Source organism: Mauremys mutica, chromosome 3, assembly GCF_020497125.1.
Source record: "Mauremys mutica isolate MM-2020 ecotype Southern chromosome 3, ASM2049712v1, whole genome shotgun sequence".
Lineage (NCBI taxonomy): Eukaryota > Metazoa > Chordata > Testudines > Geoemydidae > Mauremys > Mauremys mutica.
In genome coordinates this window covers 201,290,345-201,310,113 of record NC_059074.1, presented here as the reverse complement: position 1 = coordinate 201,310,113, position 19,769 = coordinate 201,290,345, and the positions used below count along the sequence as shown (strand labels likewise).

Genomic DNA, 19,769 nt, shown 5'->3' with positions numbered 1-19,769 from the left:
TGTGGGTTTGGGCGTTGGAAGGGGTGAGGGGTGGGGGGGAGGGTGAGTATCTGCCCCTGGATGAGGTCTCTTTTTGGGGCTCAGGGCACCGGGGAGGATCGTGACTACGGTCCAAGTGCATGTGAAGGGAAGCCTGCCTTTACATTCTGGGATGTCAGGCACCAGGACCCTGCACAAGCATACACATCAAGGAAAGACCCGGGGCAGCATACACCACACAGACTGTCCCTGGTGCCTAGTGACTGCAGTCTGTGTGTGCCCTGCAGTTGACCCTGCAGCCAAGTCTGTAGCATGGCACTGTGGGCTATGCAGTGAAATTACAACCCCCCCCCCCCTACAGAACAACAGAAAGTCTTCTGACACCAGAAACGTGACGGAAACAGTCAGTAACACAAAACCGCTTTTAATAATGTAGTACACAGTGGGGGGTTTAAACTTGGAGTTGGGACTGGTTGATGCTTTAAGGAAAGAGCTTGTACAAATTTACAGCGCGACAGTTGTCTCGAACATTATCGGTGTGCTGCGGTGCAGGGACAGTTCTCACGGCCCCTACCGCCCCTCCGTCTTGTCACTTTGGGTGAGGGGGGACAGGACTTCTTGGCGTTGGAGGGCGGTTGCAGATGCACTGCAGGGGGGCTCTCTCCTCCTGACTGCGGTCTTGCAGAACATCTACAAGGCGCTGGAGCGTGTCCGTTTGCTCCCTCATTAGACCAAGCAGCGTTTGAGTCGCCTGCTGGTCTTCCTGCCGCCACCTATCCTCCCGTTCCATGTGTGTGCGATGCTGCTGACACAGGCTCTCCTCGACTGTCTCTGCTCTGCCGCCTCCGCTCTGGAGCTGGCCATCAGTTCCTGGAACATGTCGTCCCTTGTCTTTTTCTTTCGGCGTCTAATCTGAGCCAGCCTCTGCGAGGGGGATGGCGGGGCAGTCCGGGAAGGACCCGAAGCTGTGTGATGCGAAAAAGTAGGTGATTTCCTTGAACAAATACATGTTTGCCAACAGTAAACACAGTCTAGTCAGTTTCAGTTAAGAAGACCAAACAGGGAACCAAGTCTCAGGAGATCTCGGAACTAGTCCGAGATTTCGGAATACGCTCTCATTGGCGGCGCGATTGCACTGGATAGCGCACAAGCGAGGAGAGACAGCTGCATCCCTCTTGCACAAAGTCCTGGTAAGCCTTACAGTACAGAGTGCTTATCAGTTACTGCTTAGCTGTGCTCTCCTGCTGGAGGCAATGTGCAAAGCAGAAAAGATGAGCGTTATGCGGCACCTCCCGCCAGTGAACGGGAAAGACCCCTGTATGCGTTTCCTCTGTGGCCTGCAACACGTGGCTGTTAAGCGAGGGTCATTCTTATGCAAAGTAAAACTCTGTTAAGCGAGGGTCATTCTTATGCAAAGTAAAAGTCTACCATGCACAATAGTAACGGTACACTAATTCCACTAATTAGATGCAGCACTTCCACAACGACATCACCCTGAGGCGTGTCAGGCGCACACAGAGAGAGCGGATGCTAACAGAAGCCCTGCACAGACCAGGACCATACGCTGCCATGCTTGTCGAGGCGATGGTCCCCCTGTACCTGAGGATGGCCTGGCGCGGAAGAGTGTGCTTCAACGGAGCACCCAATAAAGCACCTCTCCCAAGAAACCTCTTGCTGAGGCTTTTCCAGCTGCTCTCTGAGAGCTTTTTTGAACTATCCCCAGAGGACTATTGCTCCATTGCTGTTTGTGTAGACCTGCTGTTTGTCTAGTTTCATATTTAAAAATTGTTATATAGTATTTCTATTTTTTATATATATCCCTGTTTCTTAAAAAAATAAATGTATCCCTGTTTGTAGCACTTACCGCCTGATCCTTCCCCTGATTCCGAGTCCGGGTTAACGGGCGGGGACGGTTGGTAGGGGATCTCTGTGAGGGTGATGAAGAGATCCTGGCTGTCAGGGAAAGCGGGAGTGGGTTCGATGTCGCCTGCGCCGTCCTCAACAGACCCTTCCTCATCTTCCCCATCGGCGAACAGGGAGGGGGAACTGTCCCGGTACACTATTCCGTCCTCGGAGTCCACCGTCACTGGTGGGGCACTGGTGGCAGACCCACCTAGAATGGCATGCAGTGCCTCGTAGAAGCGGCATGTCTGGGGCTGGGCTCCGGAGCGTCCGTTTGCCGCTCTGACTTTTTGATACCCTTGTCTTAGGTCCTTCACTTTCACGCGGCACTGCATCGCATCCCGGCTGTATCCTTTGTCTTTCATGGCTTTAGAGACCTTCTCGAAGGTCTTCGCGTTCCGCTTGTTGGAGCGCAGCTCCGAGAGCACAGACTCCTCGCCCCACACAGCGATCAGATCCTGGACTTCCCGGTCAGTCCATGCTGGGGACCTCTTTCTATTCTGGGATTGCCCGGACTCCTCTGCTGGAGAGCTCTGCATCGTTGCAGGTGCTGCGGAGCTCGCCCCGATGTGCAACCAGAACGTCAGATTCAAACCGCCCAGACAGGAAAATGAATTCAAATTTTCGCGGGTCATTTCCTGTGTGGCTGGCCAGAGAATCCAAGCTCGGAATGCTGTCCAGAGCGTCAACAGAGTGGTGAACTGTGGGATAGCTCCCGGAGCTGCTAAGTTCGATTAGCATCCACACCAAGCCTAATTCGAGCTAGCAAGTGCGAATTTAGCGTTACTCCACCTGCCGGGGTGGAGTACCAAATTCGAACTAAAGAGCCCTCTAGTTCGAATTAAATGGCTTCCTGGTGTGGACGGTTGAGCGGTTAGTTCGAATTAACGCTGATAAATTCGAATTAAAGTCCTAGTGTAGACCAGGCCTAAAGATAAGCAACTCTCAGCATGAACAGGACAATTGGGAGTCTTGAAATTCCAGGTATTTGGGACTTCCTTTTCAGCGCCATATGGGTTACAGGTGGTTAGGGCCATGTATGTTAGCAAAGTGAAAGGAATCCTATTCAACTTTTTCTTAACTATGCTATGGAAATTAAAATAGTACAAGCTCAGGGATCTGAACAATACCACATCTGGGCAAACGATCAGGAGTGCAGCATAATTTATGGGACGAGGCAGTGCCTGAACTAGTTGAACTTACATGTCACATGCTACTAAAGGCCCCTACAGGTTTCCTTCGTTAGGAAACCAACCTGATTTTGGTTTGACTTATGGTAAGAGCAGAGCTGCAGTATCTTTGGGCTTGGGAAATATAGTCTGGGATATTGCATTTATGGAGCAGTTGAATGTTTTGTGGCTTCTGGCACAAATGTAAAAGAGCTTCACGCAGTGTTAGTTCTAGCTCTGAGGATTCCCTTTGTAAACTTTCAAGTTGGAACATAACTCAAGAGCACATTCATTCTGTGTTTGGCAACAGGAACGAGACAGTTAGAATCAGCAGCACATGCTTAAAGGGACAACATCAGTTTGGAATCAAGTCTGTTTGAACAATGAGTTAAAATACCCTCCAGTACTGAACCTGCCACTGAATCCCCGTTCCAATTTTGGTTGCTTTACAGTCACATTTTTCTACTTTTTAGGAATGGGTTTTCTCTTCCGTGTTGTGTTAAAGACCCACAAAAATGCTGGGTACTGATTAAATAACTACACGGGAAACAGTACAACTGACAGGCACAAAATGCAGTTAGATAAAGTGAACAAACTAGAAAAAAATATTTTTTCTCTCAAAGCCCTTTCAGCTACAGTAAGATCCTGTGCTGTTAAAAACATTATTCGTATTGTTATAATGCCTAGGAGCCCTAGTCAAGAATTAAAGCCCCATTTTGCTAGGTACTGGATAGGCATAGGTAGGTGCTCCTTGCCTCAAAGATCTTACAGCCTTATGTGTAGGATAAGGCCACAAGTATCTACTCCTGATGGACAGAGGGAGCAAAAGGGAACAATGAGAGAATCAGAAAAGTTAATAAGGAGCAGTCAGAGCAGACCAGCTGCCTGGCTATTGGATTCCATAGTACATGTGAACAATTTTCAGCCCGAAATGTTATTTTTAAGTGGATGGCATTCCTAGGTCCAGGGCTAGCTATTGGCTGGAAACTGACCGGAGCAGGCTACCTTAAAAAAGAATTTTGTTTGAATGACGTCTTCAGGATCAAGCCCAGTGTGTTTGCACAGTGAGGATGTGCTGCACAGATGTGTGACACCCAGTTCTGTTTGCTGAACAAATAAGAAATAAACTGATGGCTCGTGCTTTGTTCGTTTATAGGGATCAGCAGACAGTGAGAGAATCTGGCCGGATAGACCTGACCTGAAGATTTCATACCCAGAAATATCTTCCGAGTTTTTAAGAAAAGGTGTTGTGCTTACAGTTTAATATTTAAATACCATGTTAAATATTTAATATGCTTTAAGGTTCTTTCTGTGAATTTTAACCCAGCAATAATAGAGGAACGTTCTTTATTACTTTCCATATTGCTAGTTCACAGTACTGGCACTTTTAGCCGGTTGATGACTGTCAGGCTCAGAAATAGCAATTGTAATAGGATAAAATTATTCTGAAACACATTTTTGTGGTTTATTCGTGGAAAGAATTGCTTTTTTGCATGTCAGACTGCTGACCAGAGCAAAATGTGTTTGCTTGGAATGGATATACATTCTGGGTGAAAAAGACATGTTCTCGTAAACTATGTATGGAAAGAAAAGAAAATTAGTTTGGTTTGACCCAGTTATTTAATTTCAACTTTGTGTAGAATCCATTTAAATAACAATTTCTGGCAGCTCTGGCTTGTGATGGACATTATAAAGTAATGTCACTTAGAGTCAGACTCATGTGAACTCAGACTTGGTTGTTGGGGATGGGTGGTTGGGTGGGGGGTGGGAATGGAAACAACACACCTATATTAAACTAAATTTTACTGCGTTCCCTTTGCCGTTGTTGAAAATATTTGTTTGAATACAACTTCCTTTCACCAGCTCCTCCGGGATCCTACAGTGAAGTAATAATTCTGTGCTGTAATATTCTGCTGGCATGAAAATTGTTATAAATTCACCGCTGTGTGATCTGATAAGAGGGGCCAGGAGGGAGGAAGCCTGACAAGCACAAGTAGCTTTAGAATTAGCAAAAATAATCTTAAAACAAAAAAAAAAAGTGAAAGCTGAATGAATTTGTCTGATCCCTTTGAAAATGTTCACCAGCATTAAAGCTTCTCTGTATGAAAATGCCTAATATGGTCATATGTGTACTGCCCATTATATTAGGGTACGGAAAGGCGCAGGTATTCCATAACGGTGTTCTGCTCAGTGTGACTCTGTACGGTGCTGTGTATCCTGTATGATAGATGTCATGTATTGTAGTAGTCCCATTAAAAGGGAAAAATAATCCTGCTTAATCCTTCTCTTTCGCTGTCAGTACTGTAGCAAAGGTAGGGGTAATGGAAAATGTAGATCAGAACATGCCACGGTACAGTTGCTGCTGGCCTACATTTCAGAGTATGAACCCAGATGAACATTCGGCCTTTGGAATACAGGAGCATCCCAAACAGAGCTACTGAGTGGTGATAAAGATAAAGATTACCCTGTACATGCTGAGTTTTCTCAGGAAACTCTAGCTACTGCGCTTTATTTTAGTGCCTGAAACTTCCTGCAGCAAGGGCCGGATCCGGCCCCCGCTTCAGTTGCTGCGGAGCAGCCTTGTGCTATGGAACTGGTGTGGTTCCTCTGGACTAAGATTGGCCGGTAAGCTGAAGTAGCAGAATGGCTGTGCATCCTGGATGGAGGATTCTTTCCCTTCCTATCACTTACCCTACTGCCTAGCCTGTCCACATCTCCCCAACACCTGACTCGGCCAGTCAGGCTGGGCACTAGGGTCTGGGGCTTCAAATGCATTATGAGTCACCTTAACTTCACTCTTGGCTGTGTTGTAGTTTTTCATAAAAATATTGAATTTCATTGGCCAAAGCAGAATGAAAGTGTTTGCGCTCAAATGAGCTGGGATTGTTTGTAGTGCTCGTAAGTGAAGCCTCGGATTGTTACCTAACTTTCTTTTTTACAATGGCTCATTTCAGAGATTTTTGAACTGCGTTTTTTAGGATAATTTTGGTTCTAAAGAACTACTACAGATACTCTATAAAAATCAATGTTGCTTTTTTTTTTTAAATTTGGCATTAGCAAATGTAAATAGAATATTGTATCTACTCTTGTACTAGTTGGTGCCCATCTGTAGAGCTTTAGTACAATGTGTAAGAAAAGTAATTTGACATATGGCGGGAATATAAGGAACAGTAGAGAGAATAGTGCATTCCAATAGTTCTTATGCCTAAAGACAAAGGAGCCTTTATCTTATTCATTATTTTTACCTTTATTTACATTAATTGTCTGAATATACGTCTTTGGGGAATTTTAGAAATAAAACATTAGCCTGTATTTCTGAGGTATGTTGAAAGTGTATTAGGATCAGAGTTTGTGGTATTGCAGTTTTGTTTATTTTACACAAAAGAGGATCTTACTTATTGCCTGCTTTAAATTATTACATTTTGAGTGATAAAAATAATCCATTTATTTTAGAAAAATATTAAAAATCCATTAGACAGAAATGGTTTGCTTATAAACGTCATTAAAAAGGATGCAATCACTGTCATTACAGTCAGTCTGCTTTTCAGTAAGAATAATCCTAAAATTCCAGCCCATCTGGAGAGCCATTAAAAATCCTTTTTCCTGTGGAGCTAATCTGGATGTGTCATGCAACCAGTCCATAACCCATTCTGTATAGATATCCAGAGTAGCTTTTGTTTTTCGGATCGGTCGTATGCACCCTGATCCTGCTCTGAGAAATGTGCAGAGTGTGTGTGTGTGTGTGTGTGTGCGCGCGCGCGTGCAGTATGTGTTATGTTAATTGCAAGATCGGTGCCAAGCTGTCCAAATGGCAATACCCACCGGCTATACAATTTTTTTTTTTTACTGGTAAGGCAGTTTGCTTTCTTCACACAATGTGCCTGAGCACATATGTCCTTTGTACAACCATAGGTGGTTTATGATAGTGGAGTTTTCTATTGATTCTGTCACTGTATTCCTTTTGGCAAAAGCAGACAAAATTCAGTTTTTTAATGTCAGTTTAGACTAGCCACTCTTAAACTGGTTCTGCCGAGGTAGAAAGCTACAGTCTGGACAAGGAAATGTAAAAAAAAGGACTTGTCATGCAGAGTAACTTCAACCATCATGTCATTTGTCATCTACACTCTGTCATATGTCTGATACTCAGTTTAGTGGGAAAATATCTGACTGAGATATTACTTGATCCAGATCCTGTATACAGGGATTCAAGGTTGCGTAGATTCATAGATTTTTAGGGCTAGAAGGGATTATTAGGTTATCTAATCTGACCTCCTATATCACCCAGTTACACCTGTGTTGAGTCCATTAACTTAATTGATTAAGCATATTATCTGGAAAGGCATCCAGTCTCTATCTGAAGACATCAAGAGAAAGAGACTCTACCACCTCCCTTAGTTTGTTCCAAAGGTTACTCACCCCGACTGTTAAAAATGTGTGCCTTATTTTTGCATACAAGGAATACAGTGAAACAAACTGAATTTGATGTCTGCATATGAAAACACAGCACTCTGGATGATTGAGTAAAGCGCAGTTCAACCCTGAAAAATGACTTAGCAAAAATGTCTGCAGTGTTGTTGTCACTGAGTTGGTCTGAGGATATTAGAGAGACAAGGTAGGTGAGGTAATATCTTTTATTCGGCCAACTTCTATTGGCGAGAGAAATAGGCTTTTGAGCTACACAGAGCTCTTCTTCAGGTCTGGAAAAGGTACTCTGAGCGTCACTGCTAAATATAAAGTGGAACAGATTGTTTAGCAGAGGTAGTTAGCTCATATTCTAAGGGACCGTTCAAGGTGGAGTGGTCTAACACCTCTGCAGTCACAGGACAAAAAAAAGGGGGGTGGGTTTAGTGGTTGTTGTAGATTGTTGTAATAAGCCATAAATCCAGTGTGTCTGTTCGGTTCATGATTTTTAGTGTCTAGCCAAGTTATGAATTTAAGCTCCCAGGCTTGTCTGTTGAAAGTGTTTCGCAGGTTTCCTTTGAGGATGAGGACTGAGAGGTCAGATATAGAGTGATGGCTTTGTGAAAAGTGTTCACCCACAGGTGATGGGGTGTTTTTGTCTTTTATTATTTTCCTGTGTGAGTTCATTAGAGAGCGTAGAGATTGTCTGGTTTCATCCACGTAGTTGCTGTTGGGGCATTTAGTGCCCTGGATAAAGTACTCCACATGTTGTGATAGGCATGCGTAGGACCCATGATCCTGGCAGGTGTGTTGTGTGGGGTGCTGATCATTGTAGCAGCGGAGAAATGTCTGCTGGTTTTGCATGTGTTTTTCTGGCAGGGTCTGGCACCACTTTGAGCCAATGTGTGCTGATCTGTGGGGAGCCTGCTTATGTTGATGATCTTGGAGAGTATAGGGAGCTGTTTGAAAGCCAGAAGTGGGGATTCAGGAAGGATTTTTGTCATCGAGTATGGGTTGACTTGCTCCAAAACAGAAATTAAACCTCCTCCAACTGCACACCCCTAGCTGTCACCCACCACTCCGCACTGGAACTTTTACAGGGTATCATCAAACAGCTGTAACCCTGGTGCATTATCACCAGTAACAGAGGTGGTTCAGGCCAAATTGTGTACTTGGCTACTATTAAGTGCCCCTCTGTTTTTGACTTCTTCAGATGTGAGGGCAAGGAGACAAAGAAATGTCTGGGGTTACGCAAGTGTGTATGGCTTTCTCTTTCTGGGTCAGGGGCTACCATTTGCTTACCTTCTTGGAGGACAACCAGAGCTCATGCCACCAGTGGTAGCCAGCCCAGTGCCCTAATAAGTCCGGTTTGTGCTGGGGCCTTTTGGTTTTGTGTGTGGGCGAGGACATGGCTGAGTCTCTGGGTTAATACTTGAAATATTCCAAATGACTCAAGTCGCGCAGGACTTTGAACGGGAGGAAGTAATTGATATATGTGTGTAGAATGTGTCACAGATGACAGACCAGTGTTCCTGGTAACCCTCCATTGCAGGAAGGAGCTGAAGTTTCTCCAGAGCTGCATATCAAACTGTGAAGAGCTCAGCTTTGTCAAAGCAGTAAGCTTCCCTGAAAGCAAAATCTGGCAGTCTCTCTCTTTGAATAAGTGTTGGTAAGAAGCAGAATGGTGGCTTAATGTTGTTTTGGTGAGGAAAATTTCCTGGCCACAGGCCTTGTACCTGCTGCCACCACTTTATCAAAGAACTAGCAGTGGACAGAGTGTCTCTTGGGTCCATAAGGTCATTAACAGAGAAACTGTAAAGAAAGAGTCTGTGAAAATTGTCTTGGCCGTTTTGGGAACATTGACCATGTATATACCCAAGTATAGGAATAGGGAAAGGACTGGCAGTATGACCTGATGGTTCTTTTATTTTTGCCTGTGTGATATGGGACATTGCCAGAGCTGATTTTTAGGGTTATATATGGGTATCTGCAATCCTTATTAATGTCCTACAGCCAGAAATGTTGTTTAGCTTGTCTGTCCACATTATCCCAGAGAAACTCTGGAAAGAAGGCCAACTGGATTAGGTCCTTTGTAGCTTTAAGTGACCGGATGTAACCCCCTCTTCCTGTCTACTATGGGTCCAGCCTTTCCATTTCCGGAAGAATCCCTCCTGCTTTTCCACAAATCCTGGGCCCAGTGCAATCTTGGGATTAGTTCTGCAGTGTGCCATGGGATCCATTTGCAAAGCCCAGTGAATCAGCCTCCCTTCATCATTCAAGCTCCAGAGATTCTGAGATGGATAGGCTGCTGTCAGGAGGCTTAAATTGAATGGGTCTGGTCATGATTTCCAGCTAGCGATGGTTGGCTGTTTGCTTCCAGAGCCTTAGATGGGCTACTGGTTATCTAGGGATGGGAACCCTCATGCTTCAGCTATGCAATGGCATGTGTTGTCTAATATTGAGAGAGAAATATATTTAATGAGGCACAGTGTGTGCTCTGTCTTCAAATAAATAATTGTTCAGTGTGTTGCCCGGTGCCTTCTTTAGTACACGCTATTCAAGCCCTCCTCTGAAGACAGAACATGAATTTTCTCATGGGCTTTTCTGTAGCACTCTAGTATCTGAGTGCTTCACAAACACAAATTCATTTAACTTCACAACTCCACATTTTACAGAGGGGGCGCTGAGGGCACAGAATGAAAGGTCAAAAGTTTCCACTAATTCTGAATGCCTAAACTGAGATGCCTAGCCCACAATTTTACGGTGTATTTAGGCATCTATAGCCCTATATGTGTTCAAAGCACAGCTCCCATTGAGTTCAGTTCTGAGATGTGAGTGCCCAACAGTTCTGCAATGCAGACCCTAGGGTCTCAAGTCAGGTGCCTAGAAAGTGAGGAGCCCATGGTTAGTGACCACCTTTGAAGAGCTTGGTATGTAGCAAGATATATAGGGTCAACTTATTGATCCCTCCATATTTTATTTTTCTTTATGGCATGAGAGAAGTGAGAACCTTACTTAGGTCATGTTCGTGTCTGCACTGACTTTACAACCAACGGTGGTGTGAGGATAAACTTGAAGTAGCAGCTGTGGGCTGTTCCGGCCATTGAAATCGGTGGTCACTCGGCATTTCCATGAGTGCAACCGAGTCTTGAATCTGGTTCGAAGTCCTTGCCCCAAAGAGTTTACCCTCTCACTGAAAAGGCCATTGGAGTTTCTGAGCAGAAACAAGCTTCTGAAAAATGCTAAACTGGTGAAAGAGAGACTTTATTTCTATTTGTACAAAGAAACAGAAGCTGAATTTTTTTTTTTCATTAAACTTTCCAACATGTCAGTCATGGGCCGAAATGGACCATTAGAAATTTCAGACCCAAAGGTAATTTCCCCCCAGAAAGGCTATAAATGACAGACAATAGGAATTTTGGGCCAAATTCTGCTGTTATATACATTAAGTCTGGAGTAATGCAAGTGACTGGTGGATTTACCCTGGATTTAGACTGGTATAACTGAGTTGAATTTGGCCCAGAATCTCTAGATGCAGAATAAAAATATCCATCATGTATCTTACAGACTGTAGGAATGATCTGTTTATGTATTAAGATATTATTGTTATGTCTTGCATCGTTTTCCCTACAGCAGCGTGTGTTGAGTAGTGAGTTAATTGTTTTGTGCCGTGAGCTGATTTCACTTGTCCCTAGAAACAACTGTAGAAACTGGGTTAGTCTTCTGTGTGTGATTGTGCAGTAGTGAGACCAATATAAAGGTGCATTGGGGTAAGCAGAGACGTTGGAGCTATTTTTTTTTTAAGTAAAGCAAGCTTTTGTTTTCTTTTACTGGAAGAACACATTGGAAATATTTAGTGAAAACGGAACAACCAACCCCCTCAACTGTTGTCCCCTCAGACTGTGTTTATATTTCTGGAATGGTTTCAATTCTGGTGGGAATTGCTGTACACCTCTGGCAGCTTGGAGAGAATTCCAATATCCCTGTGGCTGGAGACTTTGTCTGGCTGCTCTCTGCGGTTCTCCCTCGAGGTCGCATAGCTTGGTGGAGGGAAGGCATCGTTTGTATCTTAGTGCCCCCTGCAGTGGGGGCACGATGCTCTAGCCCCTGGTGGCTTCCCATAAACACTTGGAGTCACAGAAGCTACTTTTACTACAGCTGCCAGAAATAAAAGGTGCAGATGTCCCCAGGCTCAGTGCTTTAACGGTTACAACAAAAGTCAACCCAGCAGTCCCTCATTCAGCCTCTAGGGGCAGTCCAGTCCTGGCGTATAAAGGCAAGAGTCTCCTTGGGATCCCTCCATGCTGACCTCCTGCTGAGGGTATGTCTCTGCCCAGCCTGCCAGTCACAGCTTTTAGGTTGCCCAGCCTTTCCTCCACAGCCGCGTTGCTGCTCGTGCTGTCACATAGCCTCTGGCTGTCTCCTGAGAGTGGTCGCCTCTGCCACTTAGGGTGTCGTTCTATTTACCTTTGGCATTACGGCGCTCTCTGCTGGCCGGGTATTGAACTAGGTAACACAGGGTCCTCTGCCACTACACTATTGTGCATGGCTAAGCAGTTTCGAATGGCGTGATATTCACTTAGAATGCGGTGTTATTCATTTCAGCAAGATGTATATTAAACAAAAATGTGGGGGCAGATGTTTAATAGTTGCAACTGTCTGCAAAATATAGACTAGCCAGCAGCCTCATTCTTAGAGCAATTTTGAGGAGATTCTGGTCATCATGTGCTCCCAGCTCTGGCTGCTTTGGTGTTAAATAGTTAAAAATGTAATAATCGTGGAAAAACATAAAAAAAAGTTATTAGAACTGGATAGGATAAATGTATTAAACAGTCATAGGTCTTCTTTTTTTATATCACTTTCTTTTCCTCAAGATTTTGAAAGGCACCAGCTCAGAATTAGTCCCAACGACATGCCAAGTGGATACAATGACTTTTGTGATTTAATTATTTTTTTTTGCTTTGTAGAAAAAGATTAAATTAAAAGAGAGGAAGAAGTAAGCTTTGTACAATTATTTAGGAGTTATTAATACAGATTTATTGGGAGTCATGACAGTGAACTGTATTAATCTGTTTAAACATGACTGGAAATAAATATTTTAGCAGATTCTAAAATGTGTGTTATTTACCTAGATGACTTCAGATACTTTTGATAACACCATGGTCTCATCTAAGTCCAGATTCAGACAGCTTTTTGAAAGGAGATTTTCCTTTTCCCTTTCCCACCCCTATTCTTTTAATTCCTTCCCTGGCTTCTTACTCCAGGAATTACCCCCATATGAGTGTTCATTGTATTTTGAGCTCTCCAGCGTGTGCATGATTTAATGTGCAAATCAGTATAGTGCATTTGTTGTTGGACTGTTTTTTTTGTAAACTAACAACAAAACAAAAGCAATTTACAATGTTCGTATAGGATGAAATTCACTAGAGTTGTGCAAATCCCTCCTCACCGCTTGAACCGTGAGTTTGTTCAAGAGAGTGCAAGGGGTCAGTTTCACCCAGTAAGCAATGAAACTGCTGCATGGGGTATGCTGCAGATACACCTCTACCCCGATATAACACTATCCTCGGGAGCCAAAAAATCTTATCGCGTTATAGGTGAAACCGCGTTATATTGAACTTGCTTTGATCCACCAGAGTGCGCTGCCCTGCCCCTCCGGAGTGCTGCTTTACCGCATTATATCTGAATTCGTGTTATATCAGGTCATGTTATATCAAGGTAGAGGGGTAGTTAAAATATTAAAATGTGATCGGTACTTACTGAAGGCTCAGTTGGGGGCCTGGCTGTGCTCCCGTACGAGGGAGTAAGGGGGTGGAGTGAGCCATTTTACTGCCCTGTGCTGGCTACCTGTGCTGCATTCCTATGGGCTGCTAATTCCTTTCCCACACAAGTGGGTGGAGAGTGGTCTGCCAGGGGTGGGAGTGGATGCAGCCGTAGTTCCATCCCCCTCTAGCGTACTTGCCTGTGCTGCACAGTCACTTTATATCCTGCCTTAGAGCCAGGGGGAGGCAGGGATTGTGAACCTCGGCGTTGAAATCAGATGATTCCTGTCCTGCCTCTGGGTCAGCACAGCTACACACTGAGCATCATTAGAAGGTTACAGTCTGGCCTAAATGTTTTGGAAAAAACTGATACAACATGTCAAAGACTCACCCATAGGCTATGGCTCATATTTTGTTTTTGTTTTGATAACCACTGCATAAGGGAATTTCAAAGTAAAATTAACACCAGTCAACAGTGTTTTGATGTAAACTGCAATACTGCACATCGTCTCATCCAGTGGAGGGGGAAGGAATGTATTGGAAAAACTATGCCATTTGGAATAATCTATTGTATTTTGTTAGGATAAACGCAGACTAGTTTTTTAATTTGTATAAGCGATGACTGTTCTTTGAATTTGCTGTTTTTAAAATAGGCACGATGTTCTTTTATATATTTAATTTAAAGCTTTGAGAACTTTCAGATATAGTATCTTTGTTTCTGAAAAAACATCTCTTTTGTTTTTGTTGCTTTTTAGGGGAAAGCAGCAATTTCTCCACCATGGAAACCTCTACAAAGTGATCGTTGGTTTACAAAGGTAGATGTCTTTTCTTTTTTTCCTTCTTTTTAGCATTTTTTTTAATACTGTGTTTGTACACAACTTGAGTTCAAAATATAGCTTCATGCTGCTATGCCATGTGGTTAATGTTAGTAGAAAATAGAACTTATTCCAGAGCAAAGAATGGCTGTTTGGAAATGAGAACAATAAGGGTCAATGAGCATTGGACACACCATTTGCTTTTTTGGCCAAGTGGCTGCAAATTTACTGAGCCTTAAAATATCTCCGGAAAGCAACCGGTCCTGACAGTGGTGAATGGGGGCAGAGGGCTAGTGCCACAGATGCCCCCAAATTGTCTAGGCTGTCCTTCACTTTTTTGATTCTCAAATCTATAGCATCCTAACATTTCCTGGGCTTACGAGACCATCTTATTCCCAGGCCCAAGCAGGCCACTTCATGAAGCAACCACCAGGCCTCATTCAAGTGTCAAATGTACAGGAAAGGGGCATTAACCCCCTCTGTGGGCTTGTGAGCACCTGCCACTCCCGGCAGTTAATTTTATCTCCATGTAGGGAAAAATCTCACCTGTGCTGCTAGCCTTGAATATTGCTGGTGTGCCCCTCCAGCAGCCAGGATCTCACCGTATTTGCTCCCAACATCCAAGAGATGTATGCCATCTGGGCACAACGGTCAGAGGCAGTTCCGAGCAATGCTGTCCTGCTTCAACAACTGGTTTCTGGCTGAGTAGGCCAAAAACTCGGACAACCACCACCAGTCTGTCAGGTGTCCCCAAACTGTGTGTAACAGCAGGTCATGTGATACTGGCGCACGTGGTGGAATTGCCTCCTCCGCATAACCTGATCCGTTTGGCTGAAGCGGGCCCCCTTGATGTCTGTCCATGATCATATCAGTGTGCATAAGCAAGGGGATGATGCTCCACATGCGAGTTGAATGTAGAACTTATTTCAGTGCAAAGAATGGTGTAATATTAGTGATTGAGTGTGAAATAGATATATTTTATTTTTGATGTTTCTGCAGTTAATAAATGTGTAACAGCACCACCCTGTGAGGCTCTTTTGGCATGTGATGGATACTGAGGTGGTTCTTAGACTATTTAAACCTTCTGATTGGAGGGGGGAGCCCTGCAGAGGTGGGATCATTTGGAGAGGTGGGCCTTGGAAAATATTAGAGGAGAAAGTCAGGGCTGTAATACCCTTGGGCTAATTTTGGTTTTGGGGTTCATTGTGCAGGTGGCTGGGTGGTATTTAGTGACCTGTCACATACAAGAGGTCAGCCTAGATGATCTGGTGGTTCCTCCTGGCCTTAAACTCTGACTCTGTGAACATCTAGAAGGATGGGACCTTGCTTGCACCCTTATGCTTGAAGAGGCTCCTTGCAAAAAGTTAGAATTAAAAAAGGGTAAATGAACAGATGACTGGCAGTGATGTAGCTGGTTCTAGTGCGTTATCTGTAACTTGTGGTCATGGGGGTTAGTCATTGTAAAAGTGATGTGAATTGTTGAGCACAGTGTCGAATCCTGATCTTCAGTAAATAGGCAGAGCTACCTAACAGCTTGTAGTGTCAGAGCTATGCATGTCTTTCTAGAAGCGGGTGGGTTCTGACACTGAAGCATCAAATTAAAATGCATTTGCCTTCTAGGGTGATCTGCCTCCTGGCTTCAGCTCCTTTTGGTGTCCAGTGTTCCCCTACACTGTGCAATGTGATTTCGGGGACTGTTGCACTCTGACCCAATGTTCTCTCGCTGTTGCTTTGTTTGTTTTTAAATTATTAAAATGCTCCCACTGTGATTCTCCTCTGGGCACACGTCCACTTAGCTAAAACAATTAAAAGCAAAAATATTAACTTACGTCAACCAAAAATAGACTCTTCCTTGGAAATTAACATAAACACACCCCAACAACCCTCACAGCAAAAGTCTGAGTAGACAGATGGAGCCAGGTTCTTCCCTGGCGTAGGGGAAGTGGAAGTGATAACTCCCACTGAAGACTCAGGACTGAATTCAGAAGTGATATAATTGCCGGGCTAAGTTACTTATCTGTTGTGGTTAAAACAACTAACTGAAGATGTAAGATAAGATGGGGAGGCTGCCTTTGTTTATTTTTTTACACCCTGCTGTAAGTTGCTGTTCTTGCTAAACTCCCTTCTTTTTCTCTCTGGGTGTGAGTTACTCATTTTGCACGGGTTGGTGCAGAGGGCAGTATTTAGCACTTGTCCCCATATTCAACCCATTTACTCTGGTTGTGTAAACTTAGACCACCCTTCGGGCACATCTGAATTTGGGTATAAGCTTTACACCGCATCCTGAAGGTCCACAGACTTTGGGAAAGCAAAGTCCAGAGTTTCTAGATTTACACCAAGCAAATGAGAGCAGAGTTTGGTTCAAAGGCCTTCTGCTAAAAATTCCTTGGCTCTTCCCCCGGAGCATTCAAATCTAGGGGTCTCTAGTGGAACACTTCATCCAAATCTCAGAGTTGCATGGGGAGAGAAGCAGTTTTTCAGGTAGCTAACATGCTAAAAACATAGGGTACTAAAAACCAAGAGATGCCATCATGAGTTAGTTCCCTTGGTACTCCTTTGTGTTCTTCCATACTGCTCTCCCTCTTGGAATTGCTGTTGGCCAGTGTCTCCTTCAATACAGAACATTCAGATTCAGTTCCGATAACCATCCCTGCCAATAGATACTGATGGAGAGAGAACTGTACATACATTTACATGCGGTAGCATTGACATGCCTGTGAGTGGTGTGTGGGCTTTGAACACCTCTCCTTGGTGTGGAGTCCATGTCTGCCCTTCTCCTGGGCTCAGGGCAGGGAAAGAGTCTGAGGTCCCACTGGTCCAGGGAATAAGGGTTTTTTCTTGCTGGTCATATATGGAGCCCAGGGAGTGGCTAGAGAGGGTCTCCACCCACGTGGAGTGTGGGATATAGTACCATGATGCCTGGGGTTTGGCATTAGGACTAGTTCTGGGATCTAAGGGCTGCACAATCCAGGAGCAGCCCCAATCTTTTGTTTACATAACAGAGAGGAAGGGGGCTTGGGATGGAACCCCCCCCCCGGCTGCCTGTGCTACATGGAGACGCACCGGTAATCCCATTTAGCATGTGCAGCAGTGTTGATTGGCTGCCCTTCCATAGAGCAGGTGTGGCAGAATTGGAGCGCTCAGCCAGTTGGAGAGGAATTTTTCTGTAGATCAGGGTTTTTCCTTTCATTCGTGTATGGGGGAGGGTCTGAAGAAGGGGGAAGTCCGTGGGGTTGGCATTTTTGAATAAAGTAATGAAAAAACATAACTACACATGGCACCAGAACAACCTCACTGACTTCATTAAGCCCCAAACACCAGTTGATTTCCTCGAGGTTGTATGGGGTGTGAGTCAGGGCAGGATTTGACCCTACGAGGCTTTGTACAGGAAGACAGAAATTAGGGCAGGCTGGTTTCAGAGGGGAAAAGGCAAAATCAGGGATTCCAACTTCACTTTTTGTGATGAAGGCACAGACGGAGGGAGAGAGCCTAACTTTTGTTTTAAAACATGCCTCCTTTTTTTTCAGTTGGCGCAATTAACTGTGCGACTGTTTCGATATGTATGTACTTGAGTTTATGCACAAATTGGGCACTTAGACATCTAGGTGTAAGATTCTGTATCTGCAGTTAATTGTGGCTGCAAAATGGCTTAAGGATCCTCCAAAAACTGGCCCGTAATAGTAAAGGTATTCAAGCTCAATCTGTTTCCTTCATACATCCGAGTGATCTGAGAGAACACATGACATAAAGCTTATTTAAAAAAAAACCAAGAAAAATCCTGCAAACATTTCTCAACTGAAAAGTTCACCAAAACCGCTCTTCAAACAGAAGGGGTTGCAAAATTACATCTCAACTAGGGGTGTTGATTAATCGCAGTTAACTCACGTGATTAATTCAAAGAAATTAATCGCAATTAAAAAAATTAATCCCGATTATTTGCAGTTTTAATCACACTGTTAAACAATAGAATACCAGTTGACATTTATTAAATATTTTGGATATTTTTCTACATTTTCATAGATATTGTATTCTGTGTTGTAATTGAAATCAAAGTATATATTATTTTTTATTACAAATATTAGCACTGTAAAAATGATAAAAAGAAATAGTATTTCTCAACTCACCTCATACAGGTACTGTAGTGCAATCTCTTTGTCATGAAAGTGTAATTTACAAATGTAGATTTATTTTGTTCTATAATTGCACTCAAACATCTCAGTGCCTACAAGTCCACTCAGTCCTACTTCTTGTTCAGCCAATCACTAAGACCAACAAGTTTGTTTACATTTACAGGAGATAATGCTGCCCTCTTCTTATTTACAGTGTCTCCAGAAAGTGAGAACAGGCATTTGCTTGGCACTTTTGTAGCTGGCATTGGAAGGTATTTACATGCCAGATATGCTAAACATTCATATGCCCCTTCATGCTTCGGCTAGCATTCCATGATGCTCGTTAAAAAATAATGCATTAATAAATTTGTGATTGAACTCCTTGGGGGAGAATTGTATGTCCCCTGCTCTGTTTTACCCACTTTCTGCCATATATTTCATGTTATAGCGGTATCGGATGATGACCCAGCGCATGTTGTTCATTTTAAGAACACTTTCACTGCAAATTTGACAAAACGCAAAGACAGTACCAATGTGAGATTTCTAAAGATAGCTACAGCACTCAACCAAAAGTTTAAGAATCTGAAATGCCTTCCAAAATCTGAGAGGGATGCGATGTGGAGCATGTTTTCAGAAGTCTTAACAGAGCAGCATTCCAATGCGGAAACAAAAAACCCGAACCGCCAAAAAAGAAAACCAACCTTCTGCTGGTGGCATCTCACTCAGATAATGAAAATAAATATACATCAGTCCACACTGCTTTGGATTGTTATTGAGCAGAACCCATCATCAGCATGGACGCGTGTCCCCTGGAATGGTGGTTGAAACATGAAGGGACATCTCAATTTTTAGTGCATCTGGCACATAAATATCTTGCGACGCTGGCTACAGCAGTGCCATGAGAACATCTGTTCTCACTTTCAGGTGACATTGTTTACATTTTCAGAAGATAATGCTGCCCACTTCTGGTTTACAAACTTGTTTGTCTGAGCGACTGGCTGAACAAGAAGTAGGGCTGAGTGGACTTGCAGGCACTAAAATTTTACATTGTTTAATTTTTGAATGCAGGGTTTTTTTTAATTCTCCATCTGTAAGTTCAACTTTCATGATAAAGAGCTTGCACTTCAGAACTTGTATTAGGTTAATTGAAAAATATTATTTCTTTTGTTTTTAATAGTGCAAATATTTGTACTAAAACAAATTTAAAGTGAGCACTGGCCACTCTGTATTCTCTGTTGTAATTGAAATAATTATATTTGAAAATGTGAAAACATCCAAAAATATTGGAAAAAAAAATTTATTCTATTATTGCGTGATAAATCGGGATTAATTTTTTTTAGTCGCTTGACAGCCCTAATCTCAACCACACGATAGCATTGGCAAAATGTCATTGAATACAGTACAATGAAATAAATGGTTCCAAGTGCTTCAATATATGTTTTATCTGTCTAGTAACTGGAAAGAAGTAACTGCTCCCTCCCTATGCTTCAGATCCTTTGTAAATGTCATGATGCCCTCTGGCAATTTAAAAGAATAGTAATTCTCTCCCCACTCCAGAAGCCATGCTTGGTACAAAACTGTCTCGTGATTCAGTTTTGTTTTGTTTTTTAGGTGGAGGCAAGTCCTTTCATT

At 43.4% G+C, this 19,769-nt stretch overlaps 1 protein-coding gene across 1 annotated transcript in view; it reads left to right on the top strand.

The window, feature by feature from the left end:
- PLCB4 (phospholipase C beta 4) overlaps positions 1-19,769 on the top strand; it is a 362,644-nt gene that overhangs the window by 58,220 nt on the left and 284,655 nt on the right. Inside the window, exon 2 of the mRNA XM_045011149.1 lies at positions 13,969-14,028. The gene's annotated coding sequence lies outside the window, so the exon portion shown is untranslated. The remainder of the gene's footprint in view (positions 1-13,968; positions 14,029-19,769) is intronic.